The sequence below is a fragment of the Podarcis melisellensis genome (assembly GCF_964234715.1).
Source record: "Podarcis melisellensis genome assembly, chromosome: 6".
NCBI classification, from domain to species: domain Eukaryota; kingdom Metazoa; phylum Chordata; class Lepidosauria; order Squamata; family Lacertidae; genus Podarcis; species Podarcis melisellensis.
In genome coordinates, this window is record NC_138538.1 from 77,244,049 (window position 1) to 77,271,498 (window position 27,450).

Sequence of the window (27,450 nt, forward strand, 5' to 3'; positions counted from 1 at the left end):
GAGAGTCAGTGTGGTGTAGTGGTTAAGAATGGTGGACTCGTAATATGGTGAACTGGGTTCGCGTCTCCGCTCCTCCACATGCAGCTGCTGGGTGACCTTGGGCTAGTCACACCTCTTTGAAGTCTCTCAGCCTCACTCACCTCACAGAGTGTTTGTTGTGGGGGAGGAAGGGAAAGGAGATGGTTAGCCGCTTTGAGACTCCTTAAAGGGAGTGAAAGGCGGGATATCAAGTCCAAACTCCTCCTCCTCCACCATGTGGATGATACCAGCATAGCAGTGACTTCCATCCCACCGACTAGCTGCAACAAGCTAGCCAACTTCTAGTGCAGAGTGGGTGCTTTCATACTACACACTACATAGTATAGGCACTGAATGCTGAGATTGCTAATCAGAGGCTGTTTTGAAAAGCCCTCATAGTGGCATCAGAATGCATGGACTGGCCCTATGCTATACTTCCAGGTTTCTCCTGTGTTCACCCCGGCTGGCCACCCACTGTCCATGGATGGGTGGGAGGGTCTGCAAAATGGAATCTGCCCTCAGCATCATGCAACATATCTAATCTGTCACCAGTCTGTGCACCACCAGAGACCATCACCACTTTCAACCCAGACCTGTTTCCTGATTGGCTGTTGTTTGACACTGCTGTCTCCAGCACTTTCGAATGGGAGCCAAGCGGGGATTGGAGCCAGTATGCTTCTGAATATCAGTTACTGGGAACCACAGTAGGGGAGAATGCTGCTGCTCTCCGGTCCAGCTTGCAGGCTTCCCACATGCATCTGGTCAGCCACTGCCAGAACAGGATGCTGGCTCCTTTTAGGTTCAAAATACAGCACCAAGCCCAATGTCAACTGAGCACTGGCTTAGGTCCCATTCAAAAGTGTGCTTTCTCACCATCTGAGGTGGGTGAGGTGAGCTGCAGTGAGGGACTGGTGGTCCCATCAGCAGCGACAGCAACATTTTCCTTCCACAACATCATTTTTATTGTCACTTTGTAGTGGAGATTTATGGGAATCCATGTACTTGTGTGCTAGAAAAACTTTGCCCACAGAAGTTGTTAAGCTATCATTTATTTCCATGCCTTTCAGAGAGAAAGGCCCAAGCTGGTTCAAAAGGGGGTGAAATACAAATGCAATGTTTGAGCCTGAAACACTTTTTCTCAACCCCACCATCCCCCAGCATCGTACAGCTGTGAAAGACACACCAGTGGTTTGCGAGGCTGGTGGTTGTTTTTTAAGCCAACCTAATCGGAGCTCTCTCTCTCTCTCTCTCTTTCTCTCTCTCTCTCGCTCACTCACATCCTTTCAAAGTCAAAAAAAATACGAAGAGACCTTCAAAGACCATTTCGTTAGGAAACAGACAGATGGGAAAACCCTGCAGTCTGTTTGTTCTATCTGTCCTTGAGTATGAATTCTGGGGGAAAGTGTGTGTGTGTGAGAGAGAGAGAGACACAGAAGCAGTTAGCTTGTTTTGGAACGAGGTACATAGTATCTGACAAATAAGCACAGGTACAAAGTACTCAGTGTACAGATTGCAATCACAATGATGAGCCTGGGTAGCTCAGTTGGTTAGAGCATGGTGCAGATAAGACCAAGGTTGCAGGTTTGATCCCAGCTGCATATTCCTGCATTGCAGGGGGTTGGACTAGATGATCCTTAGGGTTCTGAAATTCTATGGTTTTGATTTAAAACAGCAACAGCATCTGATGCCTTCACTATGTGAGTGAGATTTTTTCTAATGCTTTCGAGATGTTAGAGGTTAATAATTGAAATGCTAGCTTTGGATCTTAATATAAATGTTTCTGTGCCTGTACTAATGACCAAAGACTTCACCGTACAACTGAATAATCATCACATTAATATATTTTTTTAAAAATAAATCTTTGTAACTGGAACATTTCCTGGAACAAAACAGGATGTGTAGAGTACGTTTTCCTCATTGTGCCAAGTGCCCAGTACTGATTCATTGCCACAGATGTTCATTCTTTTTATATTTCATGTTTTTGTAGATGTACATCATAATAGTCAACTCCTCATAATAGTCTAAATCAGTGTTTCCCAACCTTGTGCCTCCAGCTGTTTTTGAACTACAACTCCCATCATCCCTGACTAGCAAGACCAGTGGCAAGGGATGATGGGAATTGTAGTCCAAAAACAGCTGGAGGCACAAGGTTGGGAAACACTGGTCTAAATCTTGATCGTTTGTGCCAATTTTGACCCAGCATTCTAGAACCACTTTGGCTGTGTACACCCTATAATTCTCAAGCACATTTGAAGCAGGCTTTTGTCCAGTGCTTTTTCCTGGGGGGACGCAGAGGTACACATACCCCTAAACATTTTGTGAATCTGAGTCTGGTCTCATTGAGGGGCAGTATTTCAATATGAGGAGGAAAATGAGAGTACCCCTAAACATTTTTAAAGAAAAAAAGGACTGCTCTTGTCCACTCAAAGAATTCTGGGCACTGTTAAGGGTTTCTGGGAATTGTAACTCTCGGTTGGGGGTGAACTACAGTGCTCAGAATTTTTTGAGGGGACAAAAACATGGGGTAGGGGGCTACTGAGGAGGCAGCAAATCCAGCCTCCAAGGAATGTATTGCCTGCTACTGCAGTGCACTCCTTGAAAGCTGAATCTGCTGCCCTTGTGGATTCTGCCACCTGAGGCAGTCACCTCACCTTGCCTCATGGGTGGGTCAGCCCTGCAAAGACACTCTGTGTCTTTAAAGCTTCATTCTTGCATCCTGCAGTAAGAATCCTAACAGCAACGTTGTTTTTGGTTCGTTTTATTTTCTCCTGTTATTTTCCCCACCTTGGTGCGACATATGCAAGTGGATAAAATAATTTTTTTAATTTTAAAAAAAGAGACAAGATAAGGAGCAGATGGGACTGGGAATAAGCTTAGCATGGAGAAAGCAGGATTTGAAATGTGAGAACGTAGTGGTCCTTAAATAAAGAACTTCACGTGAAAGATGTGTGCAATTGTAGTGGTTGCGTTGGTGGGAGCAAATTTTATAGATGCCATAACCCAGATTAATCAGTATCCTGGAGATATTAAGATGTTGTTCAAGCTTGGTTTGTTTTGTGCCATATAACATATGGAGGCATTTGGGAGAACTGGTCCGGAACAGAAGGAAGATCAATGATATGATAATTAATTTCGAGTGTAGGTGTGAGAGAATGCCTTGATTTATACCACCCAGATGGTGAGTACTGTATACATCCGTTACTGGCAATGATAACTATAAGCTGGGCTTGTAGAATGTTTTAGAGATTTAAGCGCTCCACGAAGGAAACCTTAAGTGTTGGTAAAAGGAATAGTGATGTCATGGCAGCATTGTACTAAAATGTCCCCCTTTCAAGTTAGCTCCTTTTCATTGAGTTGTCAACTAAATGGGGAGAGTCTTGCTCAGAGAATGGAGATGGGGTGGGAAGAGTCTTAGCCAAATTTCTGCCCCTGTTAAGATAGTTCGCTTGGATTCACAGAATTTCCACTGATTTATACCTAAAACAGGAATCAATGCAAATTTGGAACATCCAACTCAGATCTGTATTTCTAAGGAGTTTAGAAGGAATTTAATTGCATTCATAGAATCAGAATTAATGGTTGTAACCTGCAGTGTTGTCCCATTGCCTCAAGGCCTTCTGCATGGACGTCAGGAATTGGCTGGATAAGGAAGAGTGGTGGGAGTCCTCTGCCCAGGAGCCCCCAAGAGACGGATCCAAAGATGGTGACTTAGGTCCCAGATCCTGGTGGTGAGACACTGAGGAGCAGCCTGGAGAAGGGAGGTGCTAGATACAAGGGGGGTTGAGTAATCAAGAAGGGTCAGGAGAAGGACCCTGGACAGGGTTAGAGGCTGAGAGTTGCAATGTGAGTGCAGACAGTCCCAGTCCTGCTGGCTCTCCTACCCCACTTACAACCCACTCCAGGAGAGTTCTGCATGTTGTTGAGCAACAGGCCAGACAGGTCCAGAGCAGAACTCCACACCCTCAAGGCAGCCTTCATCTGCTTGAAAGGTTAAAAGAGGCGGGTGGAGCTAGTGGTCAGTTTCAGCAACGTCAGCTGGATTAATATGAACCAGAGGATTCTGCTCTGTTGTTATTTTCTGTTAATAAACAGCTAATTGCATTCCGTGCTTCTCGTGTGTGTGCCTGGTTCACTTGGCTCCTTGACATTGTACAACAGAATTCTATCCACCCACCCTGCTCTGCTGCCCATGTGTCTCCATATATGCTATGGGTTTCTTCTCAACTCTCTGGAGCAGATTTGGGAAGGTGAAGGGGGAAGTTGAATACAATCATTGTTTTATTTATAACACACCTTTCTTCCAAGGAAAGCAAGATGGGATAAATGGTCCCCCCTTAGCCTTGCAACTACTTTGTGAGACGTGCTAGTGTGATACATAGTGGCTCCTATATGGATTCACTATTCCTAAAATTACCGAGGTGTCATGGGAAACAGGCATAGGATAGTCCATCCAAAGATGAAGATGAGACAGAATGAGACAACCTCTCATAGGCATAATCTTTGATTACTATGCCTATTTAATTTCTGGTGTAATAGGCATACATGCCACCTGTGTAACATAAGTGCCTGACCTAAATAATAATAATAATAATAATAATAATAAATTTTATTTATATCCCGCCCTCCCCAGCCAAAGCCGGGCTCAGGGCGGCTAACAAAAATAGAAAGAAAGAATGGAGGAACAGGAGAGCACAAAATGTAAGCAAATAAAGAGTAGGGTGGCTGGATGGGAGTGAAACAGGGTACAAATATATCAGGGACTAAGTGTAAAGGTAGGACTGGACCATTAGGTCCATCGTGGCCGACTCTGGGGTTGCGGCGCTCATCTCGCTTTACTGGCCGAGGGAGCCGGCGTGCAGCTTCCGGGTCATGTGGCCAACATGACTAAGCCACTTCTGGCGAACCAGAGCAGCGCACGGAAATGCCGTTTACCTTCCCGCCGGAGCAGTACCTATTTATCTACTTGCATTTTGACGTGCTTTTGAACTGCTAGGCTGGCAGGAGCAGGGATCGAGCAATGGGAGCTTACCCCGTTGCAGGTATTCGAACCGCCGACCTGATCGGCAAGTCCTAGGCTCTGTGGTTTAACCCACAGCGCCACCCGCATCCCTCAGACTAAGTGTAAGGTAAAGGTAAAGGTACCCCTGCCCGTACGGGCCAGTCTTGACAGACTCTGGGGTTGTGCGCCCATCTCACTCAAGAGGCCAGGGGCCAGCGCTGTCCGAAGACACTTCCGGGTCACGTGGCCAGCGTGACATCGCCGCTCTGGCGAGCCAGAGCCGCACACGGAAACGCTGTTTACCTTCCCGCTGGTAAGCGGTCCCTATTTATCTACTTGCACCCGGAGGTGCTTTCGAACTGCTAGGTTGGCAGGCGCTGGGACTGAGCAGCGGGAGCGCACCCCGCCGCAGGGATTCGAACCGCCGACCTTTCGATCGGCAAGTCCTAGGCGCTGAGGCTTTAACCCACAGCGCCACCTGCGTCCCTCAGACTAAGTGTAGTTCTGCTCAAATTCGAAACACTTGGGGGAGTCACTCATTTGGTTGCTCCCTGCCCTCCCCCCTATCCCAAGTTGTTTTATTGGTGCAGTCCAGGCATTAAAGATGGAGAACATCTGCATATCGTGGCAATTGGAATGAAGTGTTATACCCACTTAACAACAATTTACTGACTAACAAAGTCTATTAGGAATAATTTAGTATCAATGATAAGCTTTCTTCCCCCACTTTGGTAATTGTACCGGTGTTTAATTGTGCTGTAAATAAAACTGCATGCTTTGCTTCCCAAATAAATGCTGCAATAAGGTGCTTTAATTGAGCCAAGGTAGAAAGAAGAGTAGCCTTTTGCTTGAATGAACCGGAATCTAAGACGGAACAGTCACTTTCCCCACAGAAAACAGGGCTGCAAATGAAAGGAAAGAGAGAGCATGATTTAGAAGCAAATATCATTGGCTTTGCAGCTGTTGTCACTGACTGCTGCCAGCATTGCAGGTTTTGCCAGTTGCGATTATAGTTGTGTGCATTTTTCTCTTTAGACTAAAGAGAGAACCTGGAGCCAACAATTTACAGTACTTACAAATAGGAAAAGAATGCCTACTCCAGCTGTGAATTTAATCTCTAGCCTGGTAGACAAAGGCGACCAAAAATTGCATGCAGGTGAGTGAATCAGGTTCCATGCAGGAGATTGAGCATAGAAATGTGGCTCCTGTCCTTCCTCTGCCAGCTCCTAACTGTGATTGTTAAAAAGAAGTTATAGGCTAGTCATTTCGGTGGCCTTATTTACAAGACTGACCTATTCTCATATCAATCTGCCTTTGGAAGTTCTCCTTTATCCCCTGCCATCTGAGGTAAGATGGGTGGTGACCAGAGAGAAAGGCGTCTCAGTGGTACAGCCCCATTTGGGGAATTCCCTCCCCAGAGAAGGCTGACTGGATGCCAACGTTGTTAGGCAAATATATTTGACTCTTCTGGGTTTTAAAACTGAGGCATTTCTGTTGCAGCTGTGTTTTGTTCATTTTTGTTTGGACCCCCTGTATTAAGTTTGTTGTTGTTGTTGTTAGAATTTACGTGAACAGCCCAAGACGTGTGTGTGTGTGTGTGTGTGTGTGTGTAATACACACACACACACAGAGAGAGAGAGAGAGAGAGCTTTAAAAATTAGGTATAATAAAGGGTTTTATCTTTGAACTACTAAACAGGGCCAGCGTTACCATTAGGCAGTCTGAGGCAGTTTCCTCAGGTGGCAGAATCTTGGTGGGATCCAGGAACAGCAGATTCTGCCACTGTGCCTGCTGGTTGCTGCTGCATCGCCAAAGATGCCTGCCGCTTCTGAAGCATGTGACCTCGGCACTAATTTGGGAGGCCAAGGTGACTGCTTCACCAGTTCCTTCTGGCGCTGAAGCAGCTGTTGTCATCGCCTCCAAAATGGCATCAGTGCCAAGGCCTGTGGCCTACCCCTCTTTGCCTTCAGTGGCAGCTGGACCAGAAGCAGCCAAAAGACCAAGCCACATCTTCAGTGCTCTCCTGGCTTCCGGCTCTCCTGATTGGTTCGCCACTGCCTCCTGGCTCTTCTGATTGGTTCTTTATTCCCGGGCTTTCATTTGTCTTGTGCTCACTGCTGCAACAAGGAGTTACTTTTCACCACATTGAGAGATACTGGTGTTTTGATGCTTGTTAAAAAAACCCTGCATTTACTCAGAAATAATCCAGCTACTTGCAACTGGAGGTGTAGTGTGTTCTGGATTTATAGTTGGATGGTTTGTTTGGTTTTTTAACTGCCTTTACTCAGAAGTAAGCCCAGCCGTTGTTGTTGTTTAGTCATTTAGTTGTGTCCGACTCTTCGTGACCCCATGGACCAGCGCACGCCAGGCACTCCTATCTTCCACTGCCTCCCGCAGTTTGGTCAAACTCACGTTGGTAGCTTTGAGAACACTGTCCAACCATCTTGACCTCTGTCGTCCCCTTCTCCTTGTACCCTCCATCTTTCCCAACATCAGGGTCTTTTCCAGGGAGTCTTCTCTTCTCATGAGGTGGCCAAAATATTGGAGCCTCAGCTTCAGGATCTGTCCTTCCAGTGAGCACTCAGGGCTGATTTCCTTAAGAATGGATAGGTTTGATCTTCTTGCAGTCCATGGGACTTTCAAGAGTTTCCTCCAGCACCATAATTCAAAAGCATCAATTCTTCGGCGATCAGCCTTCTTTTTGGTCCAGCTCTCACTTCCATACATCGCTACTGGGAAAACATTAGTTTTAAGTATACGGACTTTTGTTGGCAAGGTGATGTCTCTGTTTTTTAAGATGCTGTCTAGGCTAATTACTCCGAAATCTGGTTCCAGGTATAAAAGTGCATAAGGTCAAAACCTGTCTTGGGGTATGTATAGACATGGATAGAATTGGGATGCAGGCCTCACCTCTGGTCCCAAAGCACTATTATTGTTGTGGTTCTGGCTGCAATTTGTATGTGTGCCCTTGGTTTGTGTGTGTGTGCTCAGTTCTGTTGAAATAACCAAAAATATTTATTTTCCCTGGTTTAATGTATTCCACAGCCAGAGTAAGTGAGTAACTATGTGCTTTGGACAGGCATGATGGGGGCAATTTAGCACCCGTTAAGTGTTTGATGTCGTAGTCAGGTCAGGTTATTTTTGTGGCAGAGGAAGGCTGCAGAGTGGCGTTTATTGGAGTTGTTTTTAGAAGTCTGGTATTGCATTCCCCCCCCCCACCAGACAAAGCAAAATTTATTCCACACCATCACCTTCACCAGAGTGGTGTGTCCTTGTGTGGTTTGCCTCTGCTTCCAGAATGTCTTGGGCCAACTCTGCTACCCAAACATTCTAAAATGGTTCAGTTTATTTTCAGTGGTACCTCGGGTTACAGATGCTTCAGGTTACAGACTTCACTAATCCAGAAATAGTACCTCGGGTTAAGAACTTTGCTTCAGGATGAGAACAGAAATTGTGTGGCGGCGGCGTGGCGGGAGGCCCCACTAGCTAACGTGGTACCTCAGGTTAAAAACAGTTTCAGTTAAGAACGGACCTCCAAAACAAATTAAGTTCTTAACCCGAGGTACCACTGTACTTTTCAATCAGCACAGGCAGCAGAACTTCAATTAAAACCAGACTGTGATTAGATAAAAAGGAAAGCTCAATCATCCAAAATAAATAAATAAACACAAGACTTTTAAAGTCCTCATAATAAACCATCTAAAAGTTAGCATTGTCAACAGCTGGGGAGGAAACTGGGGGACACCTGGGTTGACAGCAGTACATGTGAAAAGGATCAAAGGGTTTTATCAGTAAACCACAAGTTTACCAGTGAAAGCTTCCAGACTGCCTCTGTTTTCCAGTGGGAGGATTCAATCACATAGCAGTAGTTTCAAGTTGCACAATTACGGGTGATTGGGAGGTCTTGCTTGCACAACAAAACCACTTTCCCAAGACTTTGGGCGATAAGGAAAACGGTGGGAAAATGCACTGAAAAGTGTATGATAACCCTTGTGTTGATGCAATATCCTCCAAACTCCTCACAAACAAATCAGAATGAATGAAATAGCCAGAGGCGACTAATCTCCCTGAACAAAAGTTTATCCATTTGTTGTGGGCATCCGTTTGTCTGAAGAGACAATGGAGTGCACCTCCGAGGGGAGGGGGTGAAGCCAAGCAGCTGCGTAACAGCACCAAAGTGACTTCCCTGGGGTGAAAGCCTGGGCAGTGTGTATGGAGGTCCTGGGTTGCCCAGATGACAAGATCCACCCCCAGACCTCACTGATGTGGTCCAAAGGAAAGCAGAGCAATACATGTGGACAAGGTGCCATCCAACTGTCTTAGGGACTCCACTCTGGATTTGTGTAGGTTTTCCTCCTTAGCCTTTTCTTCTCCTGAAGCTATCCCACAAGGCAGTGGAGGTTTAGAGTCAGAGTTTCCTTCTCCTAGATGGGCTACTCTCCCAAGTGGATGAGCCCTATCTGCCCCACACTTCCCTTTGAAGCATGAGCTTTAACCATTGGCCCCACAACTGGTTTCATCTGCTCAATCCACTGGGAGCCTGTCTTCACATGCCTTCAAGGGTTTGAGACCCCAAGCTGTTTCTGGGGTGTGGGCACATGCCGACAGCTTCTATACTTAGATACACACATAAAAATAAATAAATCTCTAAGCAATTCACATTTCAAACCAATAGACAACATCATTGCAACCAATGGGCTCAAAATACAAAGGGCTGGGGGGAGAAATTCATGTGTGATAGATTGTAAGACTCTCCTTGTTAGAGTTTTTTAAGCAGAGCATATCAAGGAGGGTTTTTAAGTGAAGTCTGGATGGCCACCTATCAAGGAAGCTGCAGAAGTAGATTTCTTGCATTGGCAGGGGGTTGAACTAGGTAACCTTTTCAGGGTCCCTTCTATCTATATCTATAATGTACGATTCTATCTACCTGGGAAGCCTGTTTCACAAAAGCAGCAGTTCCCAGAGTGGTTTAACAATCTATCTCTCTTCACAGGGAACTCTGGAAACTGTATCTCTGGGAGACTAATAGCAGCCTCCTAACAACTCTCAGCATCCTATAGCTCCCAGAATTCTTTGGGAGAAGCCATGACTGTTTAAAGTGGTACCCTAGTTCTTGAAATGAATGGTGTGAATTAGGGCATGGCCGTAGCAGGTGCCAGACTGACAGACCCTCCAAGTGTCTCTGTTTCCCAGGGACACCCCTGATTTAGAGAAACCATCCCAGTTTCTGATTTGATCCCAGGATGTCCCGCTTTTCCTTAGGATGTCCCTATTTTCACTGGAGAAATGTTGGAGGGTATGGAGTTGTCTGACCCCCAAACCTTGTGAAGGCAATCCTGTATAGGGAAGTTTTTTTAAAAAATGTTTAATGGTTTATTATGTTTTTAATATATGTTGGAAGCCGTCCAGAGTGGCTGAGGCAACCCAGTAAGATGTGTGGGGTATAATTAGTAAAATCATCATTATGGAATGGGATGTCCCTATTTTCATCGGAGAAATGTTTGAGGGTTTGGACTGATGCCAGACTGGCCAGTAACCAACACTTTGGTCCACATCTATGTCCGCTTTGAAAAGTGGCAAGGATGATGGTCAAGCAGCTGAACACAGGTACAGACAATTAGCATGCAGCTGTGGGTTAAACCACAGAGCCTAGGACTTGCCGATCAGAAGGTTGGCGGTTCGAATCCCCGTGATGGGGTGAGCATTGCTCAGTCCCAGCTCCTGCCCACCTAGCTGTTCGAAAGCATGTCAAAGTGCAAGTAGATAAATAGGTACCGCTCTGGCAGGAAGGTAAACAGTGTTTCTGTGCACTGCTCTGGTTCGCCAGAAGTGGCTTAGTCATGCTGGCCACATGACCCGGAAGCTGTACGCCGGCTCCCTCGGCCAATAAAGCAAGATGAGTGCCACAACCCGAGTGTCGGCCATGACTGACCTAATGGTCAGGGGTCCCTTTACCTTTACAAAATAGTGTGCAAACACCACCACATGCTAAATGCGTGCACAGCTTGTGTACCTATGTACACAACAGCTGAGCTGTACAAATCAAGAAGGGTATACTCTCTCACATAAACACTTGTAAATGTGTAGAGATATTTTGAACCTGTGTTCACTGCAAAGTGTGAGCGAGCCTCAGTTGTTTGCTATTAAAGGCCTTGTCTCTTTTCTTTAAAAATAGGCAGCTCATATCCTTGGGAAAATATTGCCACACTACAGTAATTTCAGTTTAGAATATTAATCGTTGCAATATTTCTACAGTGTGTGTGTGTGTGTGTAAAACAATTCCTTGCAACAGCTTTGAATGGTTTGGGGGCAAGGAACTCCAGTGGTAAACAAGCATCATGCCCTGACACGAGCAAGGTAAACCCAAGATTAAGATATCTCTGACATTCAGATAATTATGGCTTGAGTTAAAGAACAATACCGCTCACTGCCGGCTGCCTACAGTGAATCCATCGATTGGGTTTCAGCTGTTTAGATTGTACTCTAATTTACACATTGAATTTCAAGACCTATAATACATTACAACCAATGCGAGACAGAAGAATCATTAAACTGACCAGATTAATAACCCTCTCCTATGTGGCAAAGGAAGGTAATTGTGTGGTTCCCCTGCCCTAGCACAGCTGATATTGAAACCAATGGTGCATCGTAGAAATGGCTTGCTATCCTTCATTTAAGTATAAGCAGTGAAATAAACAAACTGGATTATTTATTAAATAGTTCAAGATTCATAGACTAGCCTATCACTCTACTGGTAGTGAGTGTGTTGTTCTGAGGTACCTATATAGCTTTTCCATGGGATAAAACATTGCTTTGTGTTCCCAGTTCCCTAGACAACTGGGAAATTCAGAGTAACCGTTATTCCTTTTGAGAAAGCAACTCTCCTGAGAAATTTCACTAATCTTATTGAAATTCATAGATCTCTCCTTGAAATTTGCAGTGTTTTGCCCATTCAGCTGCTACCATGTGTCCTTGCCTACCTACACATAGCCTCAGGTCCTGCAATGGCTCAGTGAGTTTGGCTGTTAACCACAAGGTTGGTTTGTTCGACCCACTCACACAGGGATAGCTGTGGGCAGTGTTCCTGCATTGCAAGGGGTTTGACAAATGACCCTGAAGGTCCCTTTCAAGCCTACAATTCTATGATTCTATGGAGGGATGTGGGTGGCGCTGTGGATTAAACCACAGAGCCTAGAACTTGCTGATCAGAAGGTCGGCAGTTCGAATCCCCGTAACGGGGTGAGCTCCCATTGCTCGGTCCCTGCTCCTGCCAACCTAGCAGTTTGAAAGCACGTCAAAGTGCAAGTAGATAAATAGGTACTGCTCTGGCGGGAAGGTAAACAGCTTTTCTGTGCGCTGCTCTGGCTCGCCAGAAGCGGCTTAGTCATGCTGGCCACATGACCCGGAAGCTGCACGCCGGCTCCCTCGGCCAATAAAGCGAGATGAGCGCCGCAACCCCAGAGTCGGTCACGACTGGACCTAATGGTCAGGGGTCCCTTTACCTTTACCTTTTATGATTCTATGTGTACAGTCAAGGAATACACACTAGGCGATTCAACAAAATTCACAGTATGCCATGGCAAAAGTCAAGTTTTCTTAGATGGAAAATTAGCAACAAGACAGTAAGTTTTGGTATAGGATTACAAAAATAGAGTAAGGTCCCACAATATAGTAAAAGAGTTGTTAGGAGACCTCTATTGCTCGGGCAGGTGCATTATGTGACCCATGAGAGCAGCAAAATAACCAGGCTGTACAACAGCGACGGAATAAAATCAGGCCAAATCTTTGTTGACAGCAGCAGGCAGCGCAAGGGTTGGCATGGCATTGGGTCCCAGGATCAATTCATCATTCCACGAGCCCCATGTTGATGGAATGGATCTGCTGGGTTTGGGCCACTCCAAACCAGTGCCATGGGAGTTGGCTAGTGTTGAACCTTGCCGTGGTGCAAGCCAACCAAGCAAGGCCTCACTGGGTGACCAGGGTGCAGATTCCAAACAAGCAGATACCGAACCCACGCTTGGGTTTGCTATGGTCATTCCTCCCCTCAGACCCCTTTATGGGCTCCCCCATATTATGTTGATCCTGACCAATGCCATTTCTGCACTCATACAAACCATGTTCTTCTGCCTAACAAAGGAAGGCCATAATTTCACTGAAAGGCAAAAAACCCCCCAACCAACCGCCAATCAGGTTGAGAGAGAAAAATTCACTTCTGGCTCTGTCAACCAGTGACCCAAAACTGCTCAATGAAGATTCTAACCTGACAGTGGGCAGGCGGAAAACTCTCAAAGTAAAATGGCTGTGAGCGCCAGGGGAAGCAGCCTTATATAGGCTTCCCTGTCCTCTCTGCAGCAAGGGCTCATGGGATAGCTTTTTCCCATGAGCCCATCGCAGAGCGAGGATAATGGGCAAAACCTTGGCCAGTATTTTGCTGCAATATATGGGCCACAGTACCACTGGTCAAAGTCGTCTCGTGCTCATTGAGAACGGAACAGGGCTTCCCCTCATGCAGCTACAATTACCAGGGTGTCCTGGGAAAAGGGATTGATTGCCAAACCACTCTGAAGACTGTAGCTCAGTTGTCTCCCCACTCCTCCATGTGTTTCATAGCTCTCCCACTGTCAGTTGTTCACATCAGCATGGCTTCAATCATTTCCGTTTGTGTACACACCAGGAACCAATTGGTGTGAAGCTGGTTTGAGAAACCATGCATTCTGTAACAAAGTACAGAAACATATGCATTTTGGATAATGCCACATGAACTTGGATGAAAAACCCAGCACTTGGAATTCAGTATAAGAGTGTGGACTCTGCCAGAGTGCCAATAACAAGTTACATGTGTTCCAAGTGGTTCCCCCAACCTGGCAGTTTACAGGGCCAAACCTGCTTGCTTTCAGAAGTAAAATTATATCACATGCCAAACCACATTCCCACAGCCATTCTCTGCATAAGTTTCCCAATTTCTGGGAATGATCACTCCCTATCAGTAGCAATAAACTTTGTTATAGGCACCTGTCTGTCTCAAGATACAATAGAGCGCTCCTCCGGTGGTGAAGTCAAACCACAGCGTTAGCAGCACTGAAGTGATTTCCCTGGGGAGCATACCTGGACAGTGTGTATGGAGGTCCTGGGCTGCACAGATGGCAAGATCCGCCTCTCAGACTCACTGATGTGGTCCAAAGGAAAGCAGAGCAATACATCGGGCACCAGCTTGGCTGCAGGAGTTACCAGAAGGAGACATACAAGGTGCCATCCAATCATCTTATGGACCATAGCTGTCAACGTTTCCCTTTTTTTAAGGGAAATTCCCTTATTCCGAATAGGATTCCTCACAAGGAAAGGGAAAAGGTCCCCCCCCCAATTTTTTAATTCATTTTATAACACAACTAAACAACACAAACAGAAAAACAAACAATACAAACAAATTCTTGTCTTATCCTTATTTTTTCTAAACATTGTTAGGTGGGCTTCCCCAAGTCCCCGCTATCTGATTTTCATTTTACCTCATCTTTAGCAGTTTACATATATCATAATTTTTAGGAAAAGGGAAAAGTTGACAGCTATGTTATGGACTCCACTCTGGATTTGTGTAGGGTATACTTTTCTTAAACTTTTTTTCTTAAACTTTTCTTAAACATTGAACCCCCCCCCCCCCACAAATCTGCAGGAGTCCCATACATGGTATCTCCAAAATCTTCCAGACATCTTCCCCTTCTGTCTAGCTCAGCCACAGAGTTTTAATCTTGCTGAATTCAAGGCACAGCTTCCCTTCCCACCTATCTACAAGTGATCCTTGAGTTCCCTTCTTGATAGCTGACATGACAAAACAAGGCACCCTGGTGACAGTGACAAAAGAGTGACAGACAGACAGCATGGCAGAGCAATTAGGTAGCTGATAAGAGAGAATAAATAAATACTATTGTTGACAAATAGCTGACATAAAAAGGCCAATACATGATACATGATAAGATAGAGCTCAAACAGTAGAATAGAGGCAATTCCCTTCTGGATCACTTGATGGAAGCAGGAACCTGCAGAGATCCCCAGGTAAGATTTGCAAATAGCTGCAATTGCAAAGGGAACTGCCAGCTCTTTGTTAGAGAGAAAGGAACTTCAGCTGCACACAGTGTCATAGGAGGCTGGAGGAAACAATCATGCAAATTTAGCAGGACCAAATAAATTGGGCCAATATTTATTTTTTAAAAAAAATCCAGTAAAGTCATACCTCATGTTACGTTTGCTTTAGGTTGAGCATTTTTAAGTTGCGTCCCGCGGCGACCCGGAAGTACCGGAAAGGGTTACTTCCAGGTTTCACCGCTTTCGCATGCGCAGACGCGCAAAATGATGTCACGTGCATGTGCAGAAGCAGCGAATCGCAACCCGTGCATGCGCAGAGGCGGGTTGCGTTCTGCTCATGTTGCAAACAGGCCTCCGGAATGGATCCCATTTGCAACCAGAGGTACCACTGTATATATATGAATCAGAGCATGTGGAAGCAGGGAAGACTTCCCTCTACCTCATGACCTTGATCCAGGAGCTGTTTTTTTAGCCAAAGTAGATGGTGTGAAGTGATCCAGTCATGGCTATCCTGTGCCAAGTCTAGTTTGGCCTGAAACATGGTTCAGTTTTACATGATTTTCTAGCAAAGCTGCTGCTATGCTCTGGAATTAACTGCACTCTGCATTCATTCACCCCTTCATTGATGCCTGCAAAATTATAATTAATAGGTGCTGTATTTCCGTGCTGAATACTGGTCTAAATGGAGCATTCACACAGGCTGACCCCACACTGCAGATATTTCACCACTGCTATTTCTTTTTCTTCCTCTTTTTAAAGGACAACTTTCCCACTCTAAAAATTTATCACATTCTTTGTAATTGCTTAGCTTCAACGAGAGGAGAATTGTATTTCTATGCTCCAGCAATAATATTATTTGCAGGAGGATTATATAAGCCATAAGTCTTTGTCAAAACCAATTACTGGAATTTTCAAGAAGCACTCCTAACTACTAGAGAAACTTCTGAAGCAAATGGAGGCACTAGATCCGTGCTGTTTAAAATTACCCTGCTGGGCTTCAGCCAATATTCAGGTAGTATGAGGACAATGGCACCACATAGGGATGAATGTTCTGCTTCCCTGGCTGGTTTCCCAACAGCCTGAAGAAATAGAGCCATTAATCTTCTTATTTAATTTTACAGGTGTCACCTATATCTAAGTTTCTGAGAATTATTTTCACCTGTTTTCCCTTCAAGAGAACAGGAACGGGAGATTTGGATGCAGAGTACGAGACTGCCAAAGCAATTTTTGTTTGAGGTATTGTGTTTCAGGTCGCTTTACCAAGATTGGAAGAATTATTTTTCCTTCACAAATGGAAATCATGTGATTATGTACAAAATATACTTGCAGGAAAGAGGTGGAAGAAAAAGCTTCCTCTCTCACCTTACTACTTCTTTATGAGCTCTCTAGGACTGATAGATAGAAGCTTACCTAATAATACAATAATGAACAGTATAATAACATAGCCCCAAAGAACCAACATGGGAAAGTAAGTCAGCACAGAGGTGGCAGCTGCCATTTACTAAATCAAACTATTGATCCACCTGCCATAGGAGAGTTTTAGGTAAGGGTTTCTCCCAGACTTACCTGGACCCACCAAGGATTGAATCTGGATCATTTGAATATAGAACGGGTGAGCTAATGGAAACAGCATTCCATTTTTAGTATGGCCAACAGCTAGATAATAGCATGATTGTATCTCCTGTTGGTTTATGTCAGCAGGGAATTTTGAGTATGTTAGGAAATTTCATCCTTCATAAGCATTGGAAAACAAGCAAACCCAGAACTAAAATAAGAATGTTGTTACATACTCTGCTTATGCTCATGTGAGGACTGGAAAGAACTCCTTTCAATTGAATTCTCTTTCCATTGCAATACCAGCTCCAGGAGACCCACAAGGAAGACACACCCAGAACTCTCAAAATGTGAGGAAATGGACCTCCACTCAGGTGCCCCCACCCACTCTAAGCAGTGCAGGATTTAGAGCATTGCAGGAGGCTTCCCTGCACAGGAGCTGAGGGGGTACAAAATAACCATAATTTAAAACCCTATATTTATAAGGGTAAAGGTAAAGAGACCCCTGGCCAATAGGTCCAGTCGTGGCCGACTCTGGGGCTGCATCGCTCATCTCGCTTTATTGGCCGAGGGAGCCGGCATACAGCTTCCGGGTCATGTGGCCAGCATGACTAAGCTGCTTCTGACGAACCAGAGCAGCACATGGAAACGCCGTTTACCTTCCTGCTGGAGTGGTACCTATTTATCTACTTGCACTTTGACGTGCTTTCGAACTGCTAGGTTGGCAGGAGCAGGGACCGAGCAATGGGAGCTCACCCCGTCACGGGGATTCGAACCACCAACCTTCTGATCGGCAAGTCCTAGGCTCTGTGCCACCCGCGTCTCAAAATTGGGAGGGATGCCAAACTTTGTCCTGGCTCAGGGTGCTATATTATTAAAGTCCGTCCCTGCCTCTATGGGCCCTGCACTGTCAGGGCAGGGCAGCCCAGCAAGCATGCCACAGCATCTGCTGCCACCTCTCTTCTCCTGCCACCCCATGCTGAGCGTCCAAACAAGCAAAACGGTATGTGGTGGGAGCTACTGCTGCTTCTCCATCTAGTACAGCCTTTCTCAACCTGTGGGTCCCCAGATGTTGTGGAACTACACCTCCCATCACCCCTAGCTAGCAAGGCCAGTGCTCAGGGATGATGGGAGTTGTAGTCCAACAACATCTGAGGATCCATAGGTTGAGAACCGCTGATCTAGTAGATAGGACAACAGCCAGAGCTGCATGTGAGCAAAATTGGAAGCAGCATGGAAGCTGGAGACACGGGGACATGCTTGTTCTGCCCTAGAGGTCAGGGCTCCCCTCAATAGAGAAGCAAGATCTGTGGGGTGTTAACACGGTGAGCCATTCCATCTTACGTTCAAGCTGTATACTTGTGGAAATAAAACCATATATCCCGAAGACACCACAGTCACTCCAAGGAAACCTAACCCTAAATGCAGACACCCCTGTAGTCTCTCACCATGTGGAGATTGGGGTGGCATGTAACAGTACAGTGGTACCTCAGTTTACATACGCTTCAGGTTACAGACTCCGCTAGCCCAGAAATAGTACCTCAGGTTAAGAACTTTGCTTCAGGATGAGAACAGAAATCGTGCAGCGACGGCGCAGCAGCAGCAGGAGGCCCCATTAGCTAAAGTGGTGCTTCAGGTTAAGAACAGTTTCAGGTTAAGAACAGACCTCCAGAACGAATTAAGTGCTTAACCCGAGGTACCACTGTACGTCCCCAGTGAAGGCCTCTGTTTTTAAGCATAGATGAAGTCTAAGAAGGGTGTTGGCTATCACATAATCCTTCATTTCATTTCCCTTTTCTCCACAGGTCAAAGGTATTATTAGATAAGGTGCCCTATGACTGTAGCTTGACTAACTACTGCCATTTCAACATCCCTTTATTAAGGCATCCTTCTATTTCCTTGCACATCTTCTTCAGCGAAATTGTCCCAACTTGAGCATCCCGTAAACTAAGCCTTGATATTTAATAAATACTTGCTGCAATTTTCACTTTATATGTGAAATGGCTTGTTTGAATATCTCAAATGCGGAGATATATAATATTAGCATACTGTATCTGAATGAGCCACTTTTCTCTGCACCTAAAATTGTCCAGAGTAATGGTGAAAAGTAATTCTGAAGGTTATATTAAGTATAATGGGATGCAATCAGAGCACAACCACAAATCTTTTGAAGTTGTTATAAACTGTGGTGCAAACCACTTCCTCGCCGACAGTTTGCTGAGCATTTCAATGAGGCTGAAGAGCCCAAGCTATCTATTTCAATTCCATTCCATACACGGCAAATCTTATCATGCTCCAATACGCACTACCAAAATTCAGATCTGAAAAAAGGGGGGGAAATCTGGCACTTAAAAATCTAGGTGCTCCCCAGATACCTGCACCAATAAAATTACAATTGTAAAATAAATACACAACTATTCCTATTTACCTTTCTCCTTTCTACTTGTCTCTTGTAAACAAAAACCCTCTGTCCCTATTTCCCTATTTTGCCATTGTGGGAGTTGTCAGGGATGCCTTTTGAACATTTTGTTAGTGTGTTCACATGCACACTAGAATGATTCTGGTGTCTGGTCCCTTCCTCAGGCCTGTAAAAATAAAGAAATCTTTTCACAATAAGCTGCTCAAGAAAGCCAGCCTCCATCTCAGGTTGTACAAGTTAACGGCAAAGAGTACTTTGTTGTGGATTTAGCCCACGTATATTGCTCAAAGAATATTATCGGTCTCCATGAGGCTGTTCTTAGTAGCAGGCAGTTCAGACTTCCGCATGGGTCCCCAGGGGGTGGGGCCAAGAGCGTGGTCAATGCTGGGGTGAAGCCAGTTGACTGTGACTGCTGGCTGCATAGAAGCAGCTGCTCACGCCTAGTCTAGTGCAGTCGAGATGTCTAAAAGTAAAGGTAAAGGGACCCCTGACCATTAGGTCCAGTCGTGGCCGACTCTGGGGTTGCGGTGCTCATCTTGCTTTATTGGCCGAGGGAGCCGGCGTACAGCTTCCGGGTCATGTGGCCAGCATGACTAAGCCGCTTCTGGCGAACCAGAGCAGCACACGGAAACGCCGTTTACCTTCCCGCTGGAGTGGTACCTATTTATCTACTTGCACTTTGACGTGCTTTCGAACTGCTAGGTTGGCAGGAGCAGGGACCAAACAACGGGAGCTCACCCCGTCGTGGGGATTTGAACCGCTGACCTTCTGATTGGCAAGTCCCAGGCTCTGTGGTTTAACCCACAGCACCACCCGCTTCCCTGTCGAGATGTCTACTCCACACCAATGCATGAGTGTTCACATGTAGGAGCATAGCCAGCAGTGCAGCCCTGCTCTGTGATAATTGTACGGCATATCCTTCATGCCATTCCCAATGAAGGGGTTAACCCCTCCTTCAACAGAGGCAGGGATTCTCCTTGTTCCAACCCCAAGGTTAGAATTTACCATCAAGTTAAGGCACCCTCTAGGGCAGCCTTTCTCAACCTTGGGTCCCCAGATGTTTTTGGCCTACAACTCCTATCATCCCTGACCACTGGTCCTGTGAGCTAGGGATCATGGGAGTTGTAGGCCAAAAACATCTGGGGACCCAAGGTTGAGAACCACTGCTCTAGGGTTATTCTTTACAGCAGTGAGCTGCTGGTAGCAGTTCCATCAGGCGTGCGCAACACTTGGCATTTTCATTCATGGGCAGCAATGGTGGCTGGTGCCCATTTGGGTCTGGTGGGGTGAAAAGCGGACAACACAAGGAGGGGCCAGAGCCACCTATCTAATGCTCGCTCTCACCCATATCCTCCTCCCCGGTGAGTTCTACAAGGGGTAACACTAAGATGTGTATCTGAAGAAGTGTGCATGCCCACGAAAGCTCAAACCAATAACAAACTTAGTTGGTCTCTAAGGGGCTACTGGAAGGAATTTTTTAATTTTGTTTCGACCATGGCAGACCGACACGGCTACCTATCTGTTACTAGAACTAAGACAAAGGAAGGGGAAGCTGACAGGCAGGGCCACCGCCTGGGCTGGATATCAGCAAGAAGGCAATTGCAGGTGGAGGGTTGGCTGAGGACAGACTGGGGTTGGTGGGACAGGGCTCCATTTATTCTAATGGACCAGCCCCAATGGATTTAGGAAGCAGGGCTTCTCATCCAGGTAGCTGCACTTTGTTGTTCCCACTTCTTCCCAGTTCCAGTGGTGACTGATGGAAGCACAGGGTGGTTCAAGCTTGTCCTCTCCACAGCCTTTAGGTGTCAATGCTGCTGCAATGGGTGCTAAGAGTCATGGGGATATTTCCCTCCTTTGGAATTGTGCCATGTAACAAATGGTGAGGTAGAAACTGATTTGTTTGCCTCTACAGAACAAGATGGGACGCAGGTGGCTCTGTGGGTTAAACCACAGAGCCTAGGACTTGCCGGTCAAAAGGTCGGCGATTCGAATCCCTGCAACGGGGTGAGCTCCCGTTGCTTGGTCCCAGCTCCTGCCCACCTAGCAGTTCGAAAGCACATCAAAGTGCAAGTAGATAAATAGGTAAGGTAAACGGCGTTTCTGTGCGCTGCTCTGATTCACCAGAAGCGGCTTAGTCATGCTGGCCACATGACCCGGAAACTGTATGCCAGCTCCCTCGGCTAATAAAGCGAGATGAGCGCCGCAACCCCAGAGTCGGTCACGACTGGACCTAATGGTCAGGGGTCCCTTTACCTTTACCTTACAGAACAAGATTATAACCAGTGCCATTTTTATAGAAAAAGAGGTGCTGGAACTCACCATGAACACCTTCCTCAGTCTCACTGAATGGCAATGGCGCTCACCTGGGAGGTGCCAGAACTGAGTTCCAGAGAGTTCTAGCTGAAAAAAAGTCCAGATTATAATTATTACTGCATTACTCTTAAATTATGTTACTGAAGCTAGAACTCTTTCTCCCTGCTGACACGAGAGCTGCCCTTCAATTGATCCAGTTCCAAAAGCAAGAAGATAGAACCAAAACAACGGCCCATTCTTCCTGAGAAAGAACACTTAATTTAACCCACCCTTACATCCTGTCTCCTGCCTGCTGGATGGCTGTGATAAATGTTTTTGCACAATATACACATTTGCTCAAATACGAAGAGTAACAAGGAAGCGATAAGGGGGTTTAAGATTAATGAAGTGTAATATAACCACTGCAAATTTAACTTGAACGCCAGAAGTGGAAAAATCCTGTTTTTAAGGCATATTACCCACTAGACTAGTTTGTCAAAGGAGGAAGGTTACAGAGGTACCAACCACAATGTTCTCAGGATGACAAAATAAGACACTTAAGAGATTAGAAGAAATGATAAGCTTGTAATAACAGAACAGTCTGGATAGCCCAGGCAGTCTCTTCCAGACAGAAGATCTCTGACAGTGTGACATAAACTAAATATAGGCACACGGAGCCAAACTCTTTAGGAAGACAAAAGTGAGGGTGCTTGCAACCCAGATGGATTCAAGTCAATGGGAGTTCAGTCACCGACTTGAACAGGGAATGGATTACTTGACATAATGAATAGTTCCTTGGGTTTCTGTTCCAAAGAAAAATGTAGCAGAACACAAATCTCCTTGTGACAAATGAAATATAAATACCAGCGCCTTAAGAGAATTGGCAAATAATACAGGGTCAGCACTAGGATACCCTCCAACATTCCTCAGATGAAAAAAGGGACATTTCTCACTCCTCTACAACTCAGCCTCCTTGGCCCCCAATTTTTGTACCTCCCCAGAGTATTTCTTTTTAGAAGAAGGGATGGGCCACCAGCACTACGCTAATGGAACACAACACACACACCACCATCCTGAGAAAACCCCTTAATCCCATTTTTAATTCAAAAAATCAAGACTCCTGGCACTCCACTCTGCTCCCCCTTTCTTCCCACCCAGGGTGCACCTGTCTCAGAACCGGCACATTGTGTGAGGCTGGGCCGCAACAGTAGCAACCTGTCTTCCTCCTTTTTTTATAAATATTTTTATTGGGTTTTAACATACAAAATTATAAAACATACCACACAATTTATCACAAATACATTCTTATTGAACTTCCATCAGCACCTCTGATAATCCTCCGTCTTAATCACTTCTTATGCATTTCCTAACTTAATATTGCCTTTACATCTCTTAACATATCATCTCCCCTTCTCCATTTTTACAATATTTCTAATATTATTCCTCACAGAACTTCTTGCAAACCTACAAACGTTGTCTGGACATCACAAATACTTTTCAAATAATCCGTATATTTACTCCAGTCTTCGGTAAATTTCTGGTCCCACCGGTTTCAGATCCTTCCCGTTAGTTTGTCAAGTTCCGCGTAGTCCATTAATTTCATCCTCCATTCTTCCATCGTTGGTAATTCTTCTTGCCTCCATTTTTGGGCCAATAGTATTCTTGCTGCTGTTACTGCATAGAGAAAAAGCTTACATTCCTTTCTATTTATTTCGCTTCCAAGAGAAATGCTTCTGGTTTCTTTATAAATGTATAATTCAACATTTTGTTCAACTCGTTATATATCATCTCCCAGAAGCATTTCACCTTTCTACATTCCCACTGCAACCTGTCTTCCTCTTTGCCCACTCTCCAGCAGCTGCTACGAGCTGCCCAACAGAGGGTGCTGGCAGCAGCAGCCATGGAGAAGCAACAGAATGCTCCCTTACAGCTGCCACTGCTAAGGAGAAGTGTCAGCTCAGCTGCCTCTCCCAGTTTAGCAGTGGCACTAGTGGGGGAAATAGGGACATTCCAAGATAAAATCAGAAACAGGGAGTGTGGTAGGAAGATTCAAGCTCAATCAATTTTTTTTTTTGGGGGGGAATGATTCATGTTATTATGTACAGAAGCTGCATTGTTTTACATTTTCTGGATGCCTCATGATCATGTTATAAAGTAGTCGTGTTTTGTGTTATAAATCAAGCACGACTAGGAGTTGCTTCTCTTTGTTTTCTTGTCAATTAAAAAATCGGTGCAGTGTGAGCAAATTTTTATTCTGAAAGTGTGGCCCAGAGAAAAAAAGTTTGAGAACTACTGTTCTAAACTCTTGTGAGAACCTTAAATTCAATGCATATTTATTGTTCTCTGTGATGTTCTCTGATTTTTCTATTGTTGTAAGTTGCCCTTGTACTGGAGAAATGGTAGAAGAGAAATTTAAAAATATATAAATAAAATCTACCCTGGAAAAACGTGTGGCAGTGACTATGCCAGCGTATTAGAAAATATGAAACTGCACAGGAGGGTTTTGCTGCTGCATTGTGCCAATAACTCACCTGTCAGCAGCTATTCCACCTGGCTGCAGCAGAGGGAGACGTGAGATAGAGGGAACTGAGATTAACAGCCACTTGCCCATTCTCAATCTGCAGAGAGAGGGCTGTGTAATCCTTGAAGGGTGCTTTGTAAATAATAATAATAATAATAATAATAATAATAATAATAATAATAATAATAAACAACAACAAAAATGTTAAATATGTTGGTGTTTATGTAGAGATCTACAGCTTACTGGCAATTATCTTTTTTTGCTGTGCAGAAATGCATACACAGAGAGAATGCTTTTTAAATGGAGACAGTTCACACATACGGCTAAGAGTTATTCAGTGTTAATTGATCAAGCGAGGAGAGATCTCTCATCTCATATTGTAGAGGAGATGACAGTAGGTGCTAAAAATAAATGTGTCCTGTTGGGATTAACTTGAGATAGCAAAGCCACATATCTGGTCATTGCGTGACACCTCACTCAATGAATGTGCATGTGAACCAGCCCACCGAAAACTAAATTATTATTTTTTTGACAATTTTTTTATTGGTTTTCACATATTACATTACAATACAGTGGTACCTCAGGTTACATATGCTTCAGGTTACAGACTCTGCTAACCCAGAAACCCAGGTTAAGAACTTTGCTTCAGGATGAGAACAGAAATCGTGCTCTGGCGGTGTGGCGGCAGCAGGAGGCCCCATTAGCTAAAGTGGTGCTTCAGGTTAAGAATGGTTTCAGGTTAAGAATGGACCTCTGGAACAAATTAAGCACTTAACCTGAGGTACTACTGTACCACTGTACCAAAGCAAACACCATTGCTTCCCCATCCCCCATACATTTACATTTATATTTCCTCAATTCATCATATTGTAGTTTTCGAATTGAATCGAAAACTACATTCTTAAGCTCACCAACATACTTAAAGGTTTTGGTCCCAGTCCTGATCTATGAAAGCAGCGTTATCAGCAGGGCTTTTTTCAGTAGGGACTCACAGGAAATCAGTTCCAGCACCTCTCAGGTGGGTGCCATTGCCATTATAAGAGAATGAGGGAGGCGTTCATGGTGAGTTCCATCACCATGTTTTCTAGAAAATTAGCACTGATTATCAGCATTATTGCGTAGCAAAATTCTTCTAGGACTCTAACACCTCAGATGACTTTGAGGGGGTCAGGTCTTGCAATGCTCCTTCATGAGAGGAAAAAAACTCTTCAAGACGAAAACTAGCTCAGACACCTAATTCCTGATATCTGGTTTTCTATGTATGTTTTCAGAGAGAGAATTCTCCCATGCCATCCCCACCTCTTAGTCTGAAATGGTAGAGTCCAGAACCAATGTTAACATATGACCAGCTGCTTATGTACATATTGAAATTGTCACATTTACTTTACATAAAAGAAGTGTATTCTTATTTGTATTACTATTCATTTTTACATGAACGCCTTATTATTCACGGAGTAGAATGAACTTTTGACAGAGTATTTCCTCCTCCCCACACCTTCTAATTTAGAATACATGTAAAACATTTTAATTGTCCTCCCCCCCATCTCCAGCAGCACCTCTGGCTGCTCTGTGACCATCTAAACATTTTTGTCTTCCAGGTCAGCACTCACAGCTATAGATGAATGCCACTGAAGTTTTGCTTGTGCTTAAGGGAGAACAATGCGTGGCTAAGCAGGTGATCTTTTGATTTCGCTTCTTGAACGAGATCAGTGCTGATGACAGAACAGATGGTCATCTTTGTTGCAGGGCAGGGGGGAAGAAAATTAAAATAACCAGATAGAATTGGGCAGATGTTTGCTTACATCCGTGCTTAAATAGAACTAATCCTTATTGGTTAACTCTGCAATCTGGACTCTTGGGCGCAAGGGAAAGGTGATAGAGTATACACAAGTACAATACGCAGTGAGCAAGCCAAACCCATTTAAGATGGAACCTTTGAATATCTATTCCAAAGCAGAAGATACAGAATATGGTGGGCTTATTCTAAAGGGTATGGTCAGCAGAACATTTCTTGAAGCAAGAAGAGCCTTTCTGAATTCTTGCAGTTTCTCTTTGTTCTGAGATTGTTTTATTTGTTTTGCCTTTCCTTGTCAGAGATTGCAGCACATGTGTGATGTATGCAAGTTTCTTCTGTTTTATATTTTTCAGGGGGTTTTGAACAGCATTTCACATTGATCAGCCAGCTAGGTGGATGGCTCTTTCCCCATCCATCTCAGAGTTCCCTACAGCTTTTTCTGTGCATGATGGAATCTGTTACAAAGTCAATGTCTTTGTGATGATTCTCTCTCTAGGTTAAAAAAAAATCCAGATCTGTGTTCTTTCTATGAGTTCCCAACAGCTGCATCACTCCTGCTGCATTAAAAAAAAACTGGAACATGGAACGAGACTATGGTCCGTAAGGTCAGAAGGAATACTCATATTTGGGGCAAGTTTGAGTCTGTTATCACTTCATTGCAAAGGCATTTGCAGTAGAAGAGGGAGAGGACATATCATCCTGGCATTCATACATCACAGTGACTTTAAAGCTCTCTGAGATTCCTTGGAAGCCTATCATTGGTTCCTCAATGAGAAGATCAGTGATGCCAGGAAGCTTCCCAAAAAGACAGCTTGCTCTTCATTACTGATGTCCCCGTAGCCCAGAGAAGAGGATGCAATTGACTTAGGCTGCAATCCTGTTAGTGGGAGTTGGTTCTACTGAATTTACTTCTGTTCTGACTCAACATAATCATGATCACACAGTTAGTTGTTGTGGGTGGTGATGATGATTCAATAGACTTGACCAATGAACTGGCTATGAACTTTAGCACAGACTCCAGACTTCTCAAATATTTTGTGCAGGTAAATGTGGAGAGGATTCCCAGAAGGTAGACAGTTTGAAATCCCCCAGCTCGATAAAATACTGCACTGCTGATCTTGTGGCAGTTGCCAACAATTAGCTACCATTTTGTAGCTGCATATTGATTCTGCTCACAATATGTGGAACTCTGATCACCTGACCATACTTCCTGACCCAGGTGATTTGTTTTAAACCCCCCCCCCTTGACCAGTGGCTCATTGAGGTCATGTGTTAGCATAAAACAGCCTCAATCTTCTGAGAAATCATTCAAATGCTTTGGCAGTCATAGTGAATAATCCCTTACTCTTGAATGACGCACATTTATGGTTTGCAGACCCCACAAGTGCCTCTATTTTCCAGGGACCCCACAAGTGCCTCTATTTTCCAGGGACAGTCCTGGATTTACAGAAGCTGTCCTTGTGTCTGATCTGATCCTGGAATATCCCCCTTTTCCTTAGGACACCCCAATTTTCATCAGAGAAATGTTGGAGGGTATGGAGTTATGTGACCCCCAAGCCAAGGAAACAAGTAACCATGCAACCTTTAGAAGACATTTGAAGGCAGCCCTGTATAGGGAAGTTTTTTTAAAAATGTTTGATGTTTTATTAAGTTTTCTGTATGTTGGAAGCCACCCAGAGTGCCTGGAGCAACCCAGTCAGATGGGTGGGGTATAAATAATAAAACGATGGTGGTGGTGGTGGTGATGGAATAGGACATCCCTATTTTCATCAGAG

General features: G+C 44.7%; 2 long non-coding RNA genes across 5 annotated transcripts in view; one reads left to right on the forward strand and one right to left on the reverse strand.

The window, feature by feature from the left end:
• The first annotated feature begins 1,548 nt into the window (after positions 1-1,548).
• On the forward strand, positions 1,549-27,384 carry LOC309372467. Its single transcript, XR_014169513.1, has 3 exons — positions 1,549-1,715; positions 25,479-25,555; positions 27,175-27,384. It is a non-coding gene; the product is annotated as an uncharacterized lncRNA (long non-coding RNA).
• The window catches only part of LOC309372463, a 143,849-nt gene continuing 122,205 nt past the window's right edge, over positions 5,807-27,450 (reverse strand). For all 4 annotated transcript variants that reach the window (XR_014169498.1, XR_014169499.1, XR_014169500.1 and 1 more), the window contains exons 3-4: positions 21,387-21,467; positions 5,807-5,919 (exon numbers count right to left, since the gene is read on the reverse strand). This is a non-coding gene — a long non-coding RNA (uncharacterized lncRNA). The remainder of the gene's footprint in view (positions 5,920-21,386; positions 21,468-27,450) is intronic.